The 20,769-nt window shown below is 44.4% G+C and overlaps 1 protein-coding gene and 1 pseudogene across 3 annotated transcripts in view; one reads left to right on the top strand and one right to left on the bottom strand.

Annotated features, from left to right (window-relative positions):
- The window catches only part of Lpar3 (lysophosphatidic acid receptor 3), an 80,437-nt gene extending 63,829 nt beyond the window's left edge, over positions 1 to 16,608 (bottom strand). Inside the window, exon 1 of one of the 3 annotated variants that reach the window (XM_023699072.1) lies at positions 16,396 to 16,608. The gene's annotated coding sequence lies outside the window, so the exon portion shown is untranslated. Of the gene's footprint in view, positions 1 to 5,739; positions 5,816 to 16,012; positions 16,229 to 16,395 lie in introns of those variants that run through there. The other 2 variants (XM_004639295.3, XM_023699073.1) reach the window with 2 other exon arrangements.
- LOC111812031 lies at positions 11,326 to 11,451 on the top strand (annotated as a pseudogene).
- Positions 16,609 to 20,769: the final 4,161 nt, after the last annotated feature.

Raw genomic sequence — 20,769 nt, 5'->3', positions numbered from 1 at the left:
GAGGTACTAGGGATTGAACTTGGGTCCTTGCACTTGCCAGGCAGGAGCTGAGAAGCGATTGAGACTGGGCGTGGTGGTGCGTGCCTGTAATCCCAGCACTTGGGAGGCTGATAAAAGGAGAATCACTCTGAGTCTGATCTATGTAGTGAGACCCTGTAGACCCTGCACCAAATACATAAATAGTAATAATATTACTGTAAAAGATGCATCACCATAGATGTCCCTCAGAATACTCCTCCTCACCTGAAGACATCCCACCATTCTCGCCTGTTTCTCACAGTTATAAATACTCTTTTCTGCGAATGTCTACCTACACTGTTGTGCCTGCCTCAGTGCTCTGAATTGATCAGAAACCTTTGCCTTCATTTAGCTACGGGGAAGAGCCGGAAGTCACAGAGCGTCGGATCTGGCGGACGAGGTGGATGAGGACATACCGCGATGCTTCTACAGAGACCCACCTTTCCCCGTGTAGCACGGGACAGCGGTACGCAGTATATTTTTTTATCCTACCTCGAAAAAGGCACTCGTGCAAGAGAGCCTTTCAGAAAACGGCAAGATTAACAGGGTAAGTGCATTCAAAGTGAAAGGAAGGGCCGGGGAGATGGCTCAGCAGGATAAGTGTTTGACTGGCAAACGCAAGGATCTGAGTTCAATCCCTGATTCCAAAAAAAAAAAAAACAAAGTGAAGGGAAGTCATGTAAGGAAGAGGAATGGCAAAATTTCTTTCCTTGTAGTAGATATTTAAAAATTTAAACATTAACCGTGTATTTTGATCATACTGTGTATTTCAGGATCAGTTCCAGCTGTCTGTATTCCTGGTTTTGTGTGTATCATCGGAAGTATATCACATGGAATTAAGTCTTAATTCTAAGGATTGGCCAGGTTTGAAATGAGACCCCGCAGAGAAGAAAGATTTTTCCGGACGCCTGTGAAGAACACAAGGGTTAACGAAATGCCAGCGTGGGTCGGGTGTTCCTGCAGCCTGACATCAGGCATTTTCGGGTGTGCACTGGCCCATCTTCCACAGAGGAATTTCCAGGGAACATAGGCAGTCACAGGGGTTGCTGGGAAAGTGTTGCCCTTACAAAGACAGATAGTGAGGTTAAGCTTAACAGCCTAGGTTGTATGGTAATAACAAGCTTCTCTTCTGGAGGGTTAACAACCTAAGTTTGCAGACCAAAATTAGAGAAAAAGGAGGGCTGCAAGGAAAGCCAACATTTTGGCCCTAGCCTTCCAACGTCAATTAAGATTCAGGACATATGAGAACTTGTACTGTCACATCACGTAACTCAGTAGTGTCCCAAATTTTCTGATCAAGGAGATTATGGGGCCAAAGAGGAAAGTGATCGATGATGTAGAGTGTGCCTAAGGAGAGTCACATGGAGAGAAAATATTCTCTCAGGCTTTCACAGAGAGCACATTGGCCAAGCATTGGCCGTGACTCATCCACATGGCTGACACTGACAAAGGTTCTACAATCTGAGGTACAGGATCTCAGGATAAATCCTGAGGGGATTTCACTGACCTTATCAGATCCAAAAGCTACAACTCTTGTTGCATAGGTCTTGCTTTATCTTGGTCTTAACCATCCAGCAGAAAAGTATAAAAACGAAGTATAAGAAGTAAAGCCATGGTGTTATGTTGAGCTGGGGACTCAGGTCAACAATTTCTGACATTTCCAGTGAAGCGGAAGACCCAATACTATTATGGACTACTGGACTCTTTTAGAATATATTGCTGAGTTGACACACCTATAATATTCAAATAATGGAACTAAACATAAAAAAGGGATACAGATGAATGTCCATTTTGTATCTGTGTATTCAAAATGGTTAGGATAGATATATAATGAATAGAGGGATTTGTTCTAATAGTGTTTGTAAATAGGATATCATGTCCGTGTCTTCTATAGCAATTAACCACTAGGAAGAATATATGTCATGTGTTAATTATTGAAACTGTCCTACCAATTTAGTTTGAAACTGTTTCATTGCTATTTGTTTCTCAATAAAGTTATAGGGGAAAAAAAAAGCCCTGTGGATTGCCACTTGATGGAACTGTTGTGATGCAGGCAAACTTTAGACTTTGGGGGCTTGAGCCAGTCATAGTTCCTAAGTAGATAGCCTTGGGGGCTCAGGGACATGCTCTTCCCTGTCCCATCCGTGGCCTCATCTCACTGCAGCGTCTGTCTGTACCTACTGCTCTTCCAACTCACACCTGCCAATCAGAACGGGAACATGCTTGGGCAAGGTGAGAAGCAATCGTGCACTTGGGGATTCAGGCTATGATTTAGTCCCTGGGAAGTAGGGAGGTGGAGACTCCTCTGATAGTGCGCCGTCGAAGCATTCTCTCTTCATATCCACAGTGACCACTGGATTAGGATCCTCTCAAGGCAAGGATGCCTACATCTATGTGCCTAAAGCTCGGTGCAGCAGCATGTAGTATATGCACAATGAATATTTAACTACTGTGTTAGTTAGTTGGTTAGTCTGAGTGAGCCAGTTGAAAGTAGCGGAGATTGAAATGTGATCGCATTATATTGAATGCTAAATAATGCTTCCATGTTACAGAAAAAGCAAGCAAGCACAGGCTGTTCTTTTTTTAAAAAAAAAAAAATGTGATTGATAAATATTTAGCACCTGTCCTTTGTCATTCAATAAACCTTATTAAATATTTCTGTCTTAGTCACACTTCTGACTTCATTGGGTGCAGAGCCAGTATCCCTCTGGCTTCCCAGCCCTTGACACACTCACCAGCGTCTGGCTTGTAGAAGCCAGGACTTTTTAATGCATTCAATCTTATTGAATAACTCCCAAATTGTATTTCCAGTCCTCCTTTCCACTATCTCCCTGTGAAAACCAACAATAATTAATCCCTTCTTTAAACTCTCCTCTCTTAGCTTCTCTGACTCAACTGTCCTGGGGTTTTTCCCACTTCCCTGAGCTTTCTTGTCTGCAGCAGCCATGAGGTATTGACACCTTGACACCCAGCTCCTGGTCCTCTCCTTTTCCTTTTTAATTCCCTCCCACCAAAAAATATCTGCTTAAATTATGTCCTTTTTGGGGATGACCACAAATAATCACCTCGCAACTGGGCACCTCTCACGCTGGTTTCATCCCTTATCCTGAGTTCCCAACTGTATGGTAGAAATGTAGTAAGCTGGGAAGACCCGGACAATTCACCACAGGGGCAGCAACTCTCTCTTTTGGCTCAGTGGAGAGAGATTATGAATCCACAATAAAAAGTAAAGTTTCAGCTGGAAGGCTAAACTTGGGGTGACCTCAGGCTGCCCTCACTGTTTGTAGGGCAGTGTTAGCAAGTTGGCAGGTGGTTTAGATGATCTCCATCTCCCCGGTGTTTTCCCAGGACTTAGGATCTGTGACTGCAGCTGCTGCTACTGAGACCCCTTTGGCCTTACCAGGCACAGACCTCCTGGCTTGTGATCCGCTCCTGACCAAGCACTGTGGTCATGCAGAAGCTTGCGGATTCTCACTCAGCTCCCAGCCCAGGTTTGGTTTCTGGACTTCCCCTGAGATCAGATCTCAGACTCTCCACACACAAACTTCCCATTACTAACCTCAGCATACAACCGGCCTCTAACTGTCAGGCTGCATTAAAGGGCCAGCAGGACCCCAGACTCGATTTCCAAGAAGCTCTGTTCTACAGGGTGTGACACTGAAGGCACACAGCCATTCTGCCACTCACACGTCTGTGGCTGCACACTGTCCTGAGACTTCTCTTATAATTATTTCTTTGTATCATATTTTAAATTTGTGTTCTGCAACACAAGATTGCTACATCACGTTTTCCTTTTCCTGCAGAGTAGGGAATTTGTAGTTCGGAACATAGGCATCCAGCTGGATATGCCCTTGCCCATTCTCTGTCCAGTTGGGGTGGTCACATGACAAAATGCTTGCCCGCATGTCCTGAAACACTGAGTTTGTGTTCTTGTACGCTCTCTTTCTCTACCTTCAAGTAGGACATAAACAGGTTTGTGACCCAGAACTGAACATTCAGACTGTGGCAAAGCCCAGGGAGCACAAATCAACAGGCTACTCTATAGCAATGAGGAAATAAGTGCAGAAATTGAGAATACTTAGAAAGGCTTATAGCAATTTGGCATTACTGTGAGTCATAAATCCACAATCAATGAACAAACTCTGAGCACAGCAGAGACCAAAACTACTGGTGTTTAATAGAAAAACAACAACAGCAACAGAGGCTTTGAGATGCAATTCCCTATCGGGTAGCATGGGCTCAAGATGAAAAGGACCCTTTGAGCCTGTTCAGCTCACTGCTAGGCTCTGCACATGAGAGAAAAATAAACTTGTTTTCTTCAAGTCATCATATTTGTGGCCTCTCTAAGAAGCCTGTAGTTGTAGGTGAACAATTAGAAAGAAACAGAACCTGAGCAAGTACTACTTGCTCCTTGCAGCTTTTAGCAAGGTATTACCAAGGCAAGACGAATTCAGGCAAGAATTGTCTCTAAGTTCTTCTTCTTTTTTTTTTTTTTTAATGTATTTAGTACAGGGTCTATAGGATCTCACTACACAGATCAGACTCCTAGTGCTCCTCCTATCTTCAGCTTCCCAAGCACTGGGTTTATAGGTGCACGCCACCACACTCAGCCTCAGTTGCTGTCTCAGCGCATGACACTCCAGGTATCAAACCCTGGTCCCTGTGCCCACTGAGCTATCTGGCCGGCCCTACTCTAAGTTCTTAAGCAAAGGTGAAGAGGAATGGCCAGGTCTAGAAACCAAGGGTTGAAAGGACTCCAAAAATTAAGTGCTTCTGCACCCCCAAAGGCCCCGCCCCAAGGCCTTCCAATCAAATTCAGCAGAAGATGAAAGAAGTGAGGCCTGCAATGAGCATCAGCAAGAGTGCTCCTTCCCTTCCACATCCAGGCTCAGGGCACCTCAGCATAGATCCTACTAAAGAGAAGAGCAGGGTGGCCCAACCACTGGAGCCTGAGAGTAAGCAAGCGTAAGAATGTGATCCAGAATGGAACTTGGATATGGGGACTGGCTTGTGGAAGTGACTAGACACAAACAGACTATGAAGTCTGTGAGGAGCTACAGTCAAGGAAGCCACAGTGTGGCCTGCTAAGGCCACGTTTGTCCTCTAGAGAGGAGCATGCCCTTGCTAACACTAACTTCAGATGCAGGCCCGACTCAGAGGGCAGAAGCAGCGTCTAGCCACAAACCGACTCTGCTGCCAGCCCAGGGAGGGCCTCACAATTCCCGCCCAGTGGGCTGCATCGTCAGTAGCACCTGTGACTGCCGCACGTCTCTGCTTCTCCCAGCGTGGGAATTTTGTTGTGTTTTTCTTGCTTCTGTTCCTCCACAGTATACCATGGTTAGGGAGTGAAAATCAGAGCAAAGAAAGGAGAGAACATTTTAGTATGGACCTGGGTCAGATGTAGACCCACCGCCTCCAGCAGCAGCTCAAAGCTGGTAGCCCACTGATCTGGCCAAAACCTTGTCCTGCTTCTCTAAAATTGGTGCACTGTCCATGCAACTGCACAGCATTGCCAAAAAGATTAAAGCACACAATACTTCTCAAAAAGGCTACGTAAACTCCAAATTTGTCAAACTTCAATGAACTATGTAACTGGCATTCTGGAGGTTTTGTCTGGGCATGCTGCAACAACTCAATTTAACAAGGAATGAGGAAAATGTAACCCTATAACTACACACACACAAAGAAAGAAACAATAATCCAGGAAAGACTTTCTCTTACCTAAGTACAGACTCAGTGCCTCGCGTCTGACCTTCAGATCTGTCACCTTCCCCCTCTTGCTGCTCAGAACGTAGCAGTTGGCAGGAGTAGAAAGGACGAGGGGAACACAAAAGAGGAAAAACACTTTGCTAGAAGAACAGAGCTCCTGGGTTTGAAGAAGCAGGTGACTGAGCGGCTGAGGAGCACAGCCCTCGCAGCAAGCCTAGCGCTCCGGGGTGAGGATCGGAAAGCTCTACCTCCAGGATCAGTTACAAGGCAAGCATACCCACCCCGGGCACCTCTGTTCAGCACTCCAGCCACAGAAATTAGGCAAGAGAAAGAAATAGAAGGTACACAGATTGGAAAGGACATAGTAAATGTGCTACTGTTTGTACAGGGCATGATCTTACCTGTACAAAATGCCACAGACTCAAGAGAGATACCTCTGGGAACTAATAAGCTAGCACAGTAAAGGTGCAAAGTACAAAAGGAATGTATAACTGAGAGGCCTTTCTACACACTAGCACTAAACAATCCAAAACAGAAATTAAACAATTAAGATTAAATTCACAATAGCATCCAAAAGAATAAAACACAAGAAAGAAACTTAACCTAGGAGATTAAAGGCTTTTACTCTGCAAAATACAAAACGTTAATGAAAGAAATTACAGAAGACACAGATTAACGGAAAGCCATCTCATATTCATGGACCAAGAGGCTTAATATTGTTAAACTATTCCACCTTACCCAAGTGATCGACAGATTAAATGCAATCCTCATAAAAATTCCAATGACCATGTTTAAAGAAATAGATGAAAAAATCTAAACTTCATGTGGAGCCCTATTAGGCCTGAAGAGCCAAAATAATTTTTGAGAAATAATAAAACTAGAGATCTTACACTTCCTAATTTTAAACTGTATTATGAAGCTACAATAATTAAAATAGTGTGGTACTGGCATAAGTACAGATACACAGATCAATGCGACAGAATAGAGATCCCAGAAATAAATCAGTCAAGCGTGTCTTCTACAACAATGCCAGGAATACAAAATGGGGAAAAGGTAGTCTCTTTAGCCAATGGCTCTGGAAAGGTTGGACAGGCAGCTGCAGTTGTGCATGGCCTCTGGAGCTGGCAATACTGTTAGAAGCCTTGTTTACCAGCAAGTTAGTTGGCCTCTGTGAACCTTAATTTCTTCATCTGTAAAATGGGTGCAATAATGCCTTTTCCTAAGGCCAGTAGTAAATTTAAATAAAATCGCCTGTAACACATACTGCTAATTTGATTGCAAAGTATTATCAGAAGGTCTTGGTTAAAGTCATTTAACCTTTTTTAGCCTCAGTTTATATTTTGTAAAAGAAGATCTAACTTAGGTTATTGGGGTGATGAGTGACACAGCAAAGGCAAAAGCCTGAGACTTCTGGGTATAGAGGAATTGGAATAGACTAAACTCCAAGGGAAGCTTGTTTCCAGGAGGTAGGGAAAGGGGCCCACAACAGAGCCCACCTCCCTTGGGCAGGGTGGGTCCCCAGAATAAGAACCCTGAAGCCCAGGCTCTGTCTACTCCCTACTCAGAGTCACTAGTGGTATTTCCTTACTTTATGATAAATGTTTAGTCCCAGATGAAAATGTATAATTCACAAAGGAGTCAGCCAGCTGGGCTGAAAACTGATGTTTAATCTCCTACCTGTAGCATTTTCCAGCTTGGACTAGTTTGAGGAGTTTACAATACTGCACAAAAACAGACATTCAGTAGAAACTGTGCTTTGAATTTTGAGCCTTGAATTTTCTCAAGGCCGCCAATGTGCAGTGGGGTACTGTTTCGATGCTGGGTTCTGGCAGCAAGTGACAAATCCCTTTCAGCCACATGATCATGGGGAAAATAACTTGGGGTGTGGCTAAGCTAGGAGGTGTGGGAGGTTAGGCTACTAAATTCACTTTGAACCTATGATAGTCTCCACTTAGCGTGAATATATCAGGATGTCAGCCCACGGCAGGTGGAGGAGCATTTGTCCACTATGACACTTCCTCTGGACCACTCACTCCACAGGGAGCTCAGAGTGGCCCATCAGCATGGACTGTGAGGAGGTTCAAGGAAGAGGCCCAGGCCTTTCCTGCCTGGTCCCGTGGTCAGATGGCCAGTGCCGCATCTCCACCTTTAGGAACTGGGGGGTGGGCTCACTTCGGCCTGCTCTCCTCCCGGCCCCCACTCCTTTCACTACACTGGTCACAGGAGCCTCCTCTGGAGCCAGTTCTCTGCTTCCATGAGAAATGAAAATGCACATGGGTTCTCCATCTTTCTTAGAATTTGTCATACAAATTCATAGAAGAAAAGTCCATATAATCAAATGAAGATATCAAAACTCTAAATATATGAGAGAAAATAGCAATGATTAGTCAGTTTACCTGTTCCAGAGAAAGCCCCAAAGTTGGTTTATATCTTGCATGATACAATGCAACTACACTTTTTCTATACCATTGTACTTTTCCATCAGCAAAACAGAGCGTACTAGTTGAAGAAGTATACAGATTTCAATTCCCTGACTGTAAGAAATGAGGGCAGAAGTAACCTGAGGCATTGCTACCAGGTGGCAATCAGTGGAAGCGTCCCCTGCTGGCTTTCCTCTCCATTTCCCCCGTCCGACGTTCCTAGGCCTTGCTCTGCCTATGTGCAGGGCTGCAGGCATGCAATGGAGAACTTCCACTGTCCCAGTAGAATGGATTCTTCCCAAGCACTGATTCTTCTCATCCTTGTCCAGTGAATAGTTGCTCAATGTTCATGATAAGCAAGACACAGCAATGTCTGAAGTTGCCTAGATGCAATGCCTTCAGTAAGGCATTCTCTGGGAAGCCTCTCCCCTTCTCAAAGACATCTGGCCTATGTAGAGATATTTGTGATCATCACAGTTGAGGTTGCTATTTGTATCTACAAAGAAGAAGCCAGGGATGCTGCCGGACGTGTACAGGCAGCCCTCCGCACAAAGCATTACACATGCAGTCTAAGATGTTAGAGGTGCCAAGGTTTTAGAATTCCTCCCCACTGGGTGAGTTGGAAAGGCACACTACAGGGATAGGTGTGGTAGCAGCTGACACAGAGAGAAAGGGGAAGGGCTATTAGATTGATGACATTTAAAGAGATGAGTAATGTTCATGTATGGCAAAGATGTGGTTAAAAAAAAAAAAAAAGAACTTTCATAATGTTGCAGAGAATGCAAACTGATATTTTTGGCAGGGCCACTTGGCAATGTATGCCCAAAGACATCAATGTGCACACCATTCCGGCCTTTGCTTTCCTTCTGTTTCCATCTTCCTTTCTCGCCCCTTCCCTGTTCTTTACTTCCCTCCTAGAACAGTGTGGTCACCCTGAGGCTAAGGACATACTAGAGTGACAGGGAGTGTGGGCAGGTGTGCACAGGCTCGTGTTGTGGTTGGGAGTCACACAGAGCAGAGAGCTGGAGGCGCTGGGGCTGAGGATGGAGCTGCCCAGAGACACAAGCCAGCAGGTCTGGCAGCCGCGGACCTCGGGTGAGGAGGGGGAAGCGGGAGGCAGGCAGCAGAGACAGGATGCCTTATGCTCAGGAGATTGCTTCTGCAGAGAACGGGAGTCAAGATCTAACTGCTAAAGAAGTTATGCACAAATATAAACGGGGGGAAAAGCAGAACGGCCTCTGAGTGCTGGACTGAAACTGGATGAACACAGAATTTTATAATTTATGGCCTGCTATTGAAAAACATATAAATTTATATGTGCATAGGGCTGTCTGTATGTGCACAATTGTCTATTCTGTCCTGAGAGATTTAGAAGCAATGATACCACAGAAACAGTGGGCATATCAGCCCTCTATGTCTTGGTATCTGCATAACATTCTCATGTCGCATATTGGTTATTCATTCTATATAAGTGCAACTTTGTACATTTTGATCTACATCTTTCCATTTCTCCTGACTGCCTTCCCTGCAATGTAAAACATGAAGATAATTGTTAATAATCTCATATTGGTGTGTGCCTGTAATCCCAGCATTTGGGAGGCTGTAAACAGGAGAATCACTATGAGTCCGATCTGGTAGTGAGACCTTGAACACCCTGTAGACACTTCCCTAAAATACAGGAAAAAAAAACCCCACTCATTTTTTTTTGTTTGTTTGTTTTTTGTTTGGCCAGTATATTTTTTTTAGTTTTTCTTGGCAGGCACCCAGGTTATTTGGTTTTAGGGGTTATTGTTTTTTTTTCTTTTGTTTGCTTTTTTTATTCTTTTGCTTTTCCCCGGTTCCTTGAGGTTGGTTTTCTCCAACCGTTTGTTTTTCCCCTTGAGTTTTTTCCATTTCAAAAAGGAAAAAGGATTTTCCTTTTTTTAAAAGGGAGAAGAACTTAGATCAGTAAACAGCAAAGACCAGCCTAGAACATTTTGTGATCAGAAAATAAAGAAATGCTCAATAAACAACAAGCCTGTGTTAAACGACACAGGAGCCAACTTCACAAAATTTCCACTGGCCCCAGTGAGGACAGTATAAATAATGAAAGTAAAAGACTTCAATGTATTGCATACAAAGGGAATCTATAAATGCATCCTCATATAAATGAATAAGACTATGAGATTGGGGTTGGCCAAATAGCTCAGCGGATTAAAGTGCCTGCAAGTAGGTACAGGGGCTGGGGGTTTGATAACCGGGGCTGCCATGCCAGCCCTGCCCCCAGGGCACACTGAAACTGGGCATGGTGGTGCACGCCTGTAATCCTAGCTCCTGGGAGGCTGTAAACAGGCAGATTACTATGAGTCTGATCTAGTAGTGAGACTCTGAACACTCTGTAGACTCTTCCCTAAAATACAAAAAAAAAAAAAAGAATATGAGATTGTAAGTTTTTTCTTATAAGAAAATGCCAAGTAGTATAGTACATATGGAATTAAAGAGCCACGCTCTAGCAACCCTTCCAAATGAGCTGATTTGGGCTTACCCAAATCACTCAAGAGTAAGTCTGTGGGTGTACGTTTAATGAGGAGTCATTACCGTAACCTTACAATGCTTCCCCACAAACACCAATAAATTTCAAAGAAAAAGAGTCAATTTAAGGTGGGATGGTCTGGTGGAACAAATGTAATGACGTGATCCAGGTTACCATTCCAGCAGGGGAAGGCTTGGCATCACGCACCTTCTACTGTGAAGAGCAGAGTCTTGTTCCTGTGGTATTCCCGCTAACACTGTAAGAGCTGAATCTGGTGCTAAGGAAACACCTGACAGACCCTGGTTGGGTGTCATTTGCAGGATGTAAGACCCGTACTCTGCAAGGACCTCAGGAATAGGGAAAGTCTGAGGAAACGCTCCAGAGGAGACATGACAAGCGGGTGTCATACGACTGCAGATCTCATCAGGAAGAAACATTTGGGGGACACAATGAACCATGAATGGATTCTCTGGATTGAGTGGCATTTTCAGATCAATGTTCATTTCCATATTTGGTGGCTTACATGCTGCTATAGAGAATGAAAAAGGACCTTCTTTTTTTTGGCCGAATCGGGGATTGAACTCAGACTCTTGCGCTTGCCAGGGAAGCATTTATTCTACTGAGCCATCTCCCCGACCCCTGGAGCTGCTTTAAAATAATTCCTGGATCACTTCTCGGCCTTTTGGCCAAGGTCAAGTGTAGTATCTGTTCTTATCAGTTTAAAAATAATTTCTGGAATGTTCAATGGTAGAAGAGAATAACATACTACAGGCAATGTGCTCTCAAAATATTCAAAATAAAGGCTAATGATTATATGTGAAATAATTTTATATTAAAATTATACATAGTATATGGATAGATATGATTTGTATTTTCCTTTGAAATGATATATTTATATACATATATACACAGAGAGAGACATAGGAGAAGGGAAATGGACTAATATTTTGATTGCAATATCACAGGAGCATAGAAAATGATTATACAGTTGTTCTTTGGTATCTTTTGCGAGTTTCTTTCAGAACTCCTATGGACTGCACCAAAATCCATGTATATTCAAATTGTTATACAAAGCAGCCCAGAGTGGACCTATCATACACTTGTTCCTGTACACATTCATTTATCTCTATTTAACCTATAATAAATATTTAATGAAAGGTAAGTTTGACATAAGTTATTGCAATCTCTTTTGTTAGGGAAAATAGAAATGAAAAGAGTCTGTGCATATTCAGCGCAGACACATTTTCCCTGAATGTTCTTGGTCCGTGCTTCATGGAAGCTATGATTGTGGAAACCTCAGAAGTTGGGTTGACTTCCTGTCCTCGCCTCATACCTATATGGTAGTGTTGGTGTGGAGAAAGAGCCCCCAGCCAAAGGCTGACAGGAAAAGTCCAGCAGGCCAGGAGGCAAACCATGGTCTCCCAGCAGACCCTCTAATCAAGTCCTTGCTTCAGTAGTGAGTTGCCGCCACGGCTATAGGCCTTAACTGTAGATTTCTAGTTCTTCTTGGAAGGCGAATGCCTCTGACTATCCCCACTGCCCAACTTTGACTAACATGGTCTGAGGATATCTGGGGAAAGCTCCAGAATTTCTATAGGAAGTAGGATTTGCAGCAACCTGGCTTAAAAGAGAGACCAGAGATTTGCCTTAAAGCTTTATTTACAAAAGAAGCACACTGTTTTTTGTGCATACTGCTTTACTTGCTTGAAGGTCTTTGGCCGGTTGGTGCATTTATCAGGGAAGCTAATGTGCTTTCCAATCCAGCCCTGCCATCTGCCAAGCCATTCCTTGATACCACAAATCTACACATGGCTGAGTCAAGGTCAGGGCTAGCAGATTCTCCAGCTGACTCTCCAGGAGACAAGGAATACTCAGGACAAGCTGATGAGTAACTACAGGGACTGACTGACCTCAGAAAAGGCTGGGGCAGGTAGGGCTGGGAGGGTTGTTTTCCAGCATGACACACCGTCTGGACCAACCTGAGGCCTAAGAGTGACTCACACATGAGGAGGAAAGACAAGGTTCAAGAGAGCAAGGCAATGTTGGGAGTCATATGCAGTGACTGTAGGTGGGCAGGGCAGCAGGTTAGGGGTCAGGGGCCAAGAGGGCAGAAGAGGACACAGGCCTGGGAGAGGGTGAGAAGGCAGACATCTACAGTCAGGGTGTTGGAACCTTTCTCTCGAGCTACTTTCCTGGATTCCAGCCAAGCTGAGCGACACACACCTTTCTCACTGAATGAAAGCCTTCGTTAAATAGTCTCAGGCAGGGAACATTTTGAGTCACTGCTATTACTTTGTGGAATGAACCTTAAAGACTTACATTAGCAAGAAAGCACTGGAGAGGAAGGGTGGTGGGTGCACCCCAATTACTATCAGTGACTGCCAGTGTGGAGTGAGCCTGACTGGGTTATCCTGTATCTGGATGTCCCTCCTCTTTAATTCTAATATTTATATGGCCTTTCATATACATAGCTGAATGGGACCCACTGATAGCCCATTCAGATAGCCAGAAAAGGAATTATTATCCCCACCGTGTAAAAGATAAAACAGATTTAAGGCTAGCAAGAAATATATTTAAGGTCACAAGAATTCAAAAAATGGAGCTGGGAGTAAAACCCAGATTTCTGAACTCCAAATGCCTCCAGCCCATCCTGTGTAGCAGCACAAACTCTCAGCGTTTCCACAGACAGCTCCGCAGCCTCAGCGCCTTCCCAGCCACAGCAGGATGGAGCTCCGTGAGTTGCCTCCATTTACACACAAAACTCAGGACAAGAGACACATAGAGAAGGAGGCTGAGCTCCTGCAGAAGGAGTAGAGAAAAGAAGAAGAACAAAGCCCACGGTTAGGAAGAGCACAGCGCCTAAGAAAAGTGTACACAGCATCTCTAAGTCACCCAGAGCTTGGGATCTATCTTTACACACTCATTGCTGGAGCAACATACATTTGTACCCATGTTTACATAAATGTCAATACTTCAATGTTTATTTAGGAGAGAAAGAGGACAACCACTATTTAAGAAGTATTTCCTGTATATCAGAGATGCTTAAATTCTTTCTCTTTTAATCTTGGGAGCTAGATGTAATCTTCATGTTTTTTTTAATAGATGATGAATTTAAAGTTTAGTGAAGTGAAAACAATGTGCCCAAGGTCGCAATGCCTGGCTGGCACAAAGGTTAATCTGACTGGGAAGTCTCCTCTTCCCTTTATCCCACATTAATAATGCCTTGGACCTGGTCTCTGTCATTTAAAAGTTTGCAATCAGACTTAACCACTCTGTTAGGTACATCACAGGCTGGAAAGCATTTGAACTAATGTATGCTCCAAAGAGAATGCTAACGGGTAATTCGAGGTATACTAATTCCCACCTGAGTTATAGTGCTTCCACTTGCCCCAACCCAGAGAAATGAGAGGTTGAGTTTAAGTCATGGTGGATTGCAGCTCCCTGGCATGAAGTTAGGAAACCTGGAAGAGAAGCGGCCAGGCTTGGGCATACGCACTCCGCTGACTGCGAGAGTGTGCGCTTCAGTCGCTGCCTGGCTGCAATCTTGTGTATCCACGGTGTGTTTTGGAAAATGAGAAAGCACTAACTTGTAGCATCTCAAATAGGTTCTGAAGAGCATACACAAAAATGTTTTCACGCTTTCATTTCAGTCTTCACAGAAAACATATGCAGTTCTGTTGCATCAAACCATTTATGAAACACCCAGATTGCCAAATGGATCTAATCTGATAGTCTGGTAGTTGAATGCATTAGAAGAATTAGAAAAGAGCTGTATCACTTGTGATTAAATCAAAGTCCCAAAGTTTTGAATTCTGAGGATGAAAAAAAATGTAAAAAATCACTAAAATGGTCTATTTTACTCACTCTATGACAGTACAAGTATTGCCCAGCAAGGCATGGTGGCACATGACTCGCAATCCCAGCATTCAGGAGGCTGAGGCAGGAAGATGACCACAAGTCTAGGGCCAGCCTAGGCTGCACTGCGATTTCAAGGTCAGCCTGAACTACACATCGAGATCTTTTTTCAAAATTAAATTAAATTGTAAAAAAATAGAAATATTGTCCAGATGCTTGGCTGTCCATGTCTCTCAATGATACCAGGTCTGTAGTCTGAAGGCCCAAGAGAGAACTCTGAAGTTTTATTTCAGGTATATAACTATCAATGCAAGAATTTCCTTGCTGGACTTCTTAGCATGACTCAGTTTGTTCAGGTAAGCATTAGAACAAGAAAACTCTACTGCTACTATTCTACTACTTGTAAAATTCTTCAAACACCACACAAACCTGGATCCAAAGTATCATAGAAAGCAGAGTTAGAAACGACTGAGAGATACTCCCTGGAAAATACTGACTCTCCTTAGCAATGCAAAAGCTCACGCACTAATGAAATGCAGGGGCCGGGGAGATAGCTCAGTAGAATAAGCACTTGCCTGGCAAGCGCAAGGGCCTGAGTTCAATTCCTGGTTCAAAAAAAAAAAAAAAAAGAAAAAAAAGAAAGAAATGAAATAATGCATGTATGAAATGATTATCTGCTTGCAAAGAAAAGACTGTTTGCGACTGCTGTGCACTTTACTGTAGTCTCCTACAAGCAGAAACTCTCAGAACTCAAGCGGCCCTTTTTTGTTAATCTCATGCTGAGATCAGGTAATGAAAGCAAAGAAAAGTGTTTCAATGACAATGGCAATTTTGTGGGGAATATTCCGTGAATAAACTATTCAGTTTAAAAACTGACCTACAAATGCTTTTGAGGGTCGTTTTAATGATTACCTTAATAAGACCAAATTGCTTCCAACATTAACAGGCACTCACTCTTCGAGTTACATGCTTGAGAAATTTCTAAGCAAGTTTGGGTAGTTACAACTTGCAGGAGAAAAGCAATAAAGTAGCACTCCTGCAAGACAAAGCACCCCTGTCCGCAGACTGGAAGGGGATGGCGCAGACCTGCGCTTACTCATGCACTGCCTCTCGGAGCCTTACGGGGTTTCTTTAGATGCCTTCGCGCAGTTTCTCAACGGATACACCTTCATACCGTACGTCGTGAAACTGAAGGCAGAGACGTGACTCCCCGGGCTCCACGCCTCAGCGCCCAGGCCGGCAGGGCCAGCTGGGACACCTGTGCCCACCCCGCAGCCCGCAGCCCGAGTTCGCATCAGGATTGCTCTTTGCTCCGAGGGAGACAAAGACAGAACTCGGCGCGCTGCGCCTCACACCCGCAGGAAAAGTTCTGCCCCGGAGCCTGGAGCGGGTCTCGTGCCAGCTGCAAGCCCGCCGTCCGCGCAGCCGGGGCGGGCGCCACCGCGGTCCCCATGCCCGTTCCCCGCCCGCCCTCTTCCCGCGTCCGCGCCCCACTCACCCCTCTCACCGCTCACGCTCGCCCGCGCCCCAGCCCGCCGCATGCCCTCGGACCGAGCGCAGGGGCGGCGGAGCACCGGACCCCACCGAGCGCCGGGGGCGGCGAGGACTCCGGGCTGCGGGCGGGCGGGCGGGCGCCTGCTCCCCTGCGGCAGCTGCGGCGCGCGGGGCTCAGGAAAGTTCTGCCGGGCAGGGAAGGAGGCGATGGAGGGACCCGGCGCGGCGCCCCGCCCCTGCAGCTCCGCGGTTCCCACCCGAGAGCGCCCCCAACCGGCCAGGCAGCCCCCCGCTACGCGCCACCCACTGCATACCCAGCCGGAAGGCCAACAAGGCAAGGAGGGACTCCCCGAAAGACAGGCCCAGCCAGCGGGAGGTTCCTCGTACCTCGGAGGGAAACCCAGCCCTCTGCCCTGAGTCCTCCCTGGACAGGGAGAGATCTGCTCTAAGCGTCTTCGGGGAGCAGCGCACACCCACTCCTGCGAAGGCAGGCTTGCTGTCAGGCCCAGACCCACCCTGTGACAGCTCCACAACTGGAACCCCAGAGCTACCAGCCAAGGATGTTTTTGTTCACAGGCCCTGGCCATCTGAGTGCCCGCCCCCCACCTCTTTCTTTTTAAATTGAAACAAGATATAAAACATATTTAAGCTTCTTGACCTCCTAGAATAAACAGTCCTGTGCAAATTGTTTCTCAAAGCTGACCCACCTTTGGCAAAGAAGAAAGATGCGAAGTAAAACAAGTGTCACAAAGGCTTTGTTCTTTCTGGACTCTGCAAAACAAAACAGACGTCACCCGGGAATTCAAAGTTGGGCCTTCCTGGTAAATTATAAGAAGGAAATACTAGGAGATCAAAAGTTCCTCCACTCCTGACACAAATCCGGGAAGTCCTAAAAGCATATGCCTCGGTATCTTCCCATTCCTTTGCCATTCATTCATTCATCCACTCGTTCATTCATTGGGCATTCAACATTGCCAATGAAGCTGGACACTGTGGTGCATGCCTATAACTCCAGCACTCAGGAGGCTGAGGCAGGAAGATTGCCATGAGTTCAAGGCCAGCCTGGGCTACATAGTGACTTCAAGAACAGCCTACACTATAGTGAGACCCTCTCTCAAAAGAGAAAAACAATATTGACAATGAGTTCTTCTGTGCACCCGCTGGAAATCACATCCTGGGAAACAACCTGCCAGACAGTTGCCCCTACCATCCAAGACTGCTGTTTCTGAAGCTATTGTAATAATGTTATAGTTGTTGCCCAGCAGTTCTCACCCCATAGACCCTGAGGGCTCCAGGGATGCTGCTAAAATGTAATCAGTTTGTGCAGAGAGGTGTTTGTTCATGGGGGAATTCAGACAATGAGTATGTCGCCTTACAGATGAACTATGTGGAGAAAGGTACAATTTGCAAAGCCAATGCTAAAGATCATGCACTCATGGTCCTAGTAAAACCATTGAATATATACATGGAAGTGCCACTGGCCAGTAGCAATTCTATTCAAACATCCTGGCGCTGAAGGACAACCTGGCAAACGCAAAAATTCTCAGCCACCAGCACTTAGCCAGTAGTTGATTCAATAACTGTGCACTACGCATATTGGAAACACATTATTTGTAACTTGGGGACTTTCTATATATGAGCTTTGCAAAGTACAGGGAGCCCACAGAGACCTTTTAACATGTTTAACATGTGATGGAAGAAGGAACACATCCTGGCTACCATGTGATGTTTAATAAATGTGGGTTAGTGTGAGGGGAAAGGCAAGATGCAACAATGGAAAACAGGAGCAGCAATTGAAACGGAGGAACAAGAGCAGGGTACAAAAGGCAAAGGACGAGTAAAGTGAAAGCTGTGGCTTTCAAAAGCTGATGTTTATGATGAGGCCCGGGAGTCATCCACTCAACCTTCTGCAAGTTCTTGTTGGATCTGTGATGTCTCGTCCTCTACCAAAATGTTTTCATTACAGTTAAGATAAAAAAGGACGAGCGGGAAACCTGACGAGCTCTACTTTCCATAGAAGTCTCCTCCTCGAAAGTCACAAAGAACTTTTTCAATAGACGCTGGCTGATCAATTCCCTTGTATTTTTACGTTCCTGAGCACACAAGATTTATAGCATTGTCTCCATAAAGCGGTGGGGGGCATCGCTCAGTACTAGATAGTGTAGCACTGAAATGTAATGTCTGAAGCCATGCTGGCCTTGGAGACCGTGTACCAGACAGCGTTTACAAGGCAGACATAGATGTTTCAAGACAAATAAAATCTAAAACAGTTGGCCTCCTGCCACAGTGTAAAACAATCTGAGACCCAGGCAAGACTTCATCCTGTCTGGATTTGTAGAAAAGGCCTGTATTCCTCTGTCCCATACTCAGTTTGAACATGTGATCACACGGGCAAAGATCCATGTATTTGCATCCTTCCCTTTGGGAAGGGTCTGAAGTGAAGTTCTTTGAGTTTTATTCGTCTGTACTAAGGGGTGATGAGGGTGCCCACACAGGTGAGCAGGGTGGGAATGCTCCATGGCACACACAGTAGTGAGAAACGTAGGCGCTACCTGGAGTCACAGCTAGCTAGCAGGTCCCGAGGAAAGACTGAGCAAATAGAGAAATCCAAGGGAAAGAGGTGAGATAAACAAGGCAGGCAGTCCCTGGAGTATCTCTCAACTGACTGCACTTTTAGGAGAAAGCAACCTTAAGTCATAGAATTGTTTTTAAATTCAAATAATACAAATTTGTTTAGACTGAGGTCATTCTCACAAGAATATGGGCAAGCTCCACACATGAAATAAAAATATTTCTCAGATATTTATCTTATCACTACTTAGCTCTGTATATTTCTATGCTTCAGAAAAGAACTGCCAATTTCGAAAATAAGTCATGAGGGAAATCTTGTTCAAGCACATGTGAAAAATACATCACAAAACCATAGTAAGTCGTCTAATTTTGTTCCTATCATCCCAATATAACTCACATACAAACGTATATATTTGAGGGGCTAAGGAGGTAGCTCAGTGGTCTAAGCACCTGCCTGGCAAGCTCAAGGACCTGGGTTCCAGCCCCAGTACTACATGCAGTGCCAGCCCATGCCAAGCTGGCCACCGAAACCCGGCATGGTGGTGCATGCCTGTAATCTCAGTCCTGGGGAGGCTGAAACAGGAGGATCACTACAAGTCTGAGCTGCATAGTGAGACCCTGTATCAAATACATAAATTTGATAAAGAAATCTATATTTGATTGCTAAATTATATAGTCACCTCAATTAATAATCAAAATAATATGACCCTGGGATAAGAATAGAGGCAAAAATATTGGATGAGAATAGCTATCCCCTATGCAGACTTTAGTAAATACAAAAATACTTGTATTTGGAGAAGGCTTAGTCAGTTGTATTGGTACAGGTCATTGACTTTTGGGGAGAAAAATAAGGTTAGAGTCTCACCAAGGTAATATTATTATACATTAAAGAATTAATTTGTCAAAACAAGCAGCAATAACTCTGAAATAATTAGAAGAAAGTAAAGATTAATATTTATTTTAAATTTAAGGAGATTTTTTAAACATAAGAACAAGTAAAAGAATCAAAACTGTTAATTGATTTGGTTACAGGCAAACAGATTATTAGTACATAATAAAAATAAAATATAAAATCACACTAAAACCCAAGGCACAAAACTAGTCACAACATGTGATAGGTGACAGATTATCACCCTTTCTAAGTTGTTTATTTGGGGGCACATAGAGAGCTCTTAATAGATAAAAGATTACTATCAGAACAGAAAATTAGCCAAGTATTTGAACAACTGGCAGAAGAAGAAATACAAGTGGCCAAGACTGCATGAAAAAAGTTTCACCAGGTCAGACAATGAAAGAAGCACAAATCGAAGTGAGATGTGCGTATCACTTATTCAACCGACAAGGTTTTTCATTGTAGGGACTCCAAGCACGGAGTGAGGAGCGTCAGCAATGGGCTACTTCACGTGCTGCTGGTGGGAGGAAAGAACAGCACAACTCTTCTGCTGGGACGCATGTGGTTTAGTATATTCCACGCCTTCTCTGAGCTACGCCTTTAAGATCTCTGCCCTGAGGTGTGCCTCATGGTCTCTGGGAACAGATGTGACTTAGCTGTCATTGCCTTTCCAGCACTCTGAATTTTGAGAATGGATGGTGGTGGTGGGAAGCAAATCCTGGAGCAAAGAAAGAAATATAATTTTAAAAAAAAATGCAGCATCACAACACTGCTAGTGATAGTTAAGGTCCTGGACCTGACAGAACTGTAAAGGGACTCAGGGATGGGGGAGCGAATACCTTAGCCATGAGTCTTGTTTCTTTTTTGCAGCAGATAAGAATGAAATATAAACTAATTTTACATTTAAATAACTCTAAAAAAACACTCTTGGGCCGGCAGTGGAGTAAGCACCTTCTTTGGCAAGTGCAGGGACACAGGTTCAATCTCTGGTCTCACAGGCCAACAGGCCCCACCCCCGGGTGCACTGAGCCCCCGACTGAGTCTGGGCATGGTGGTACACGCCTGTAACCCCAGCATAGGGGAGGCTGAAAACAGGAATCTGGGCTGGGCAGCAAGACCCTGTACTGAATATATAATTTAAAAACAACACAAAAACATTTTCAATAATTGTAAAAGTTGTGAGTGGTAAGAGAACATTATGTTTAAGTAGCATCATCTGATTCTTACATATATAAAATAATACACAAAAAGCATAAAATAATAATTGTGCAACTTACAATTTATTAGGTCTCATGCAT

The sequence above is a fragment of the Octodon degus genome, unplaced genomic scaffold, assembly GCF_000260255.1.
Source record: "Octodon degus isolate 3935 unplaced genomic scaffold, OctDeg1.0 scaffold00109, whole genome shotgun sequence".
NCBI classification, from domain to species: domain Eukaryota; kingdom Metazoa; phylum Chordata; class Mammalia; order Rodentia; family Octodontidae; genus Octodon; species Octodon degus.
This window is presented reverse-complemented; position numbering and strand designations above follow the sequence as displayed.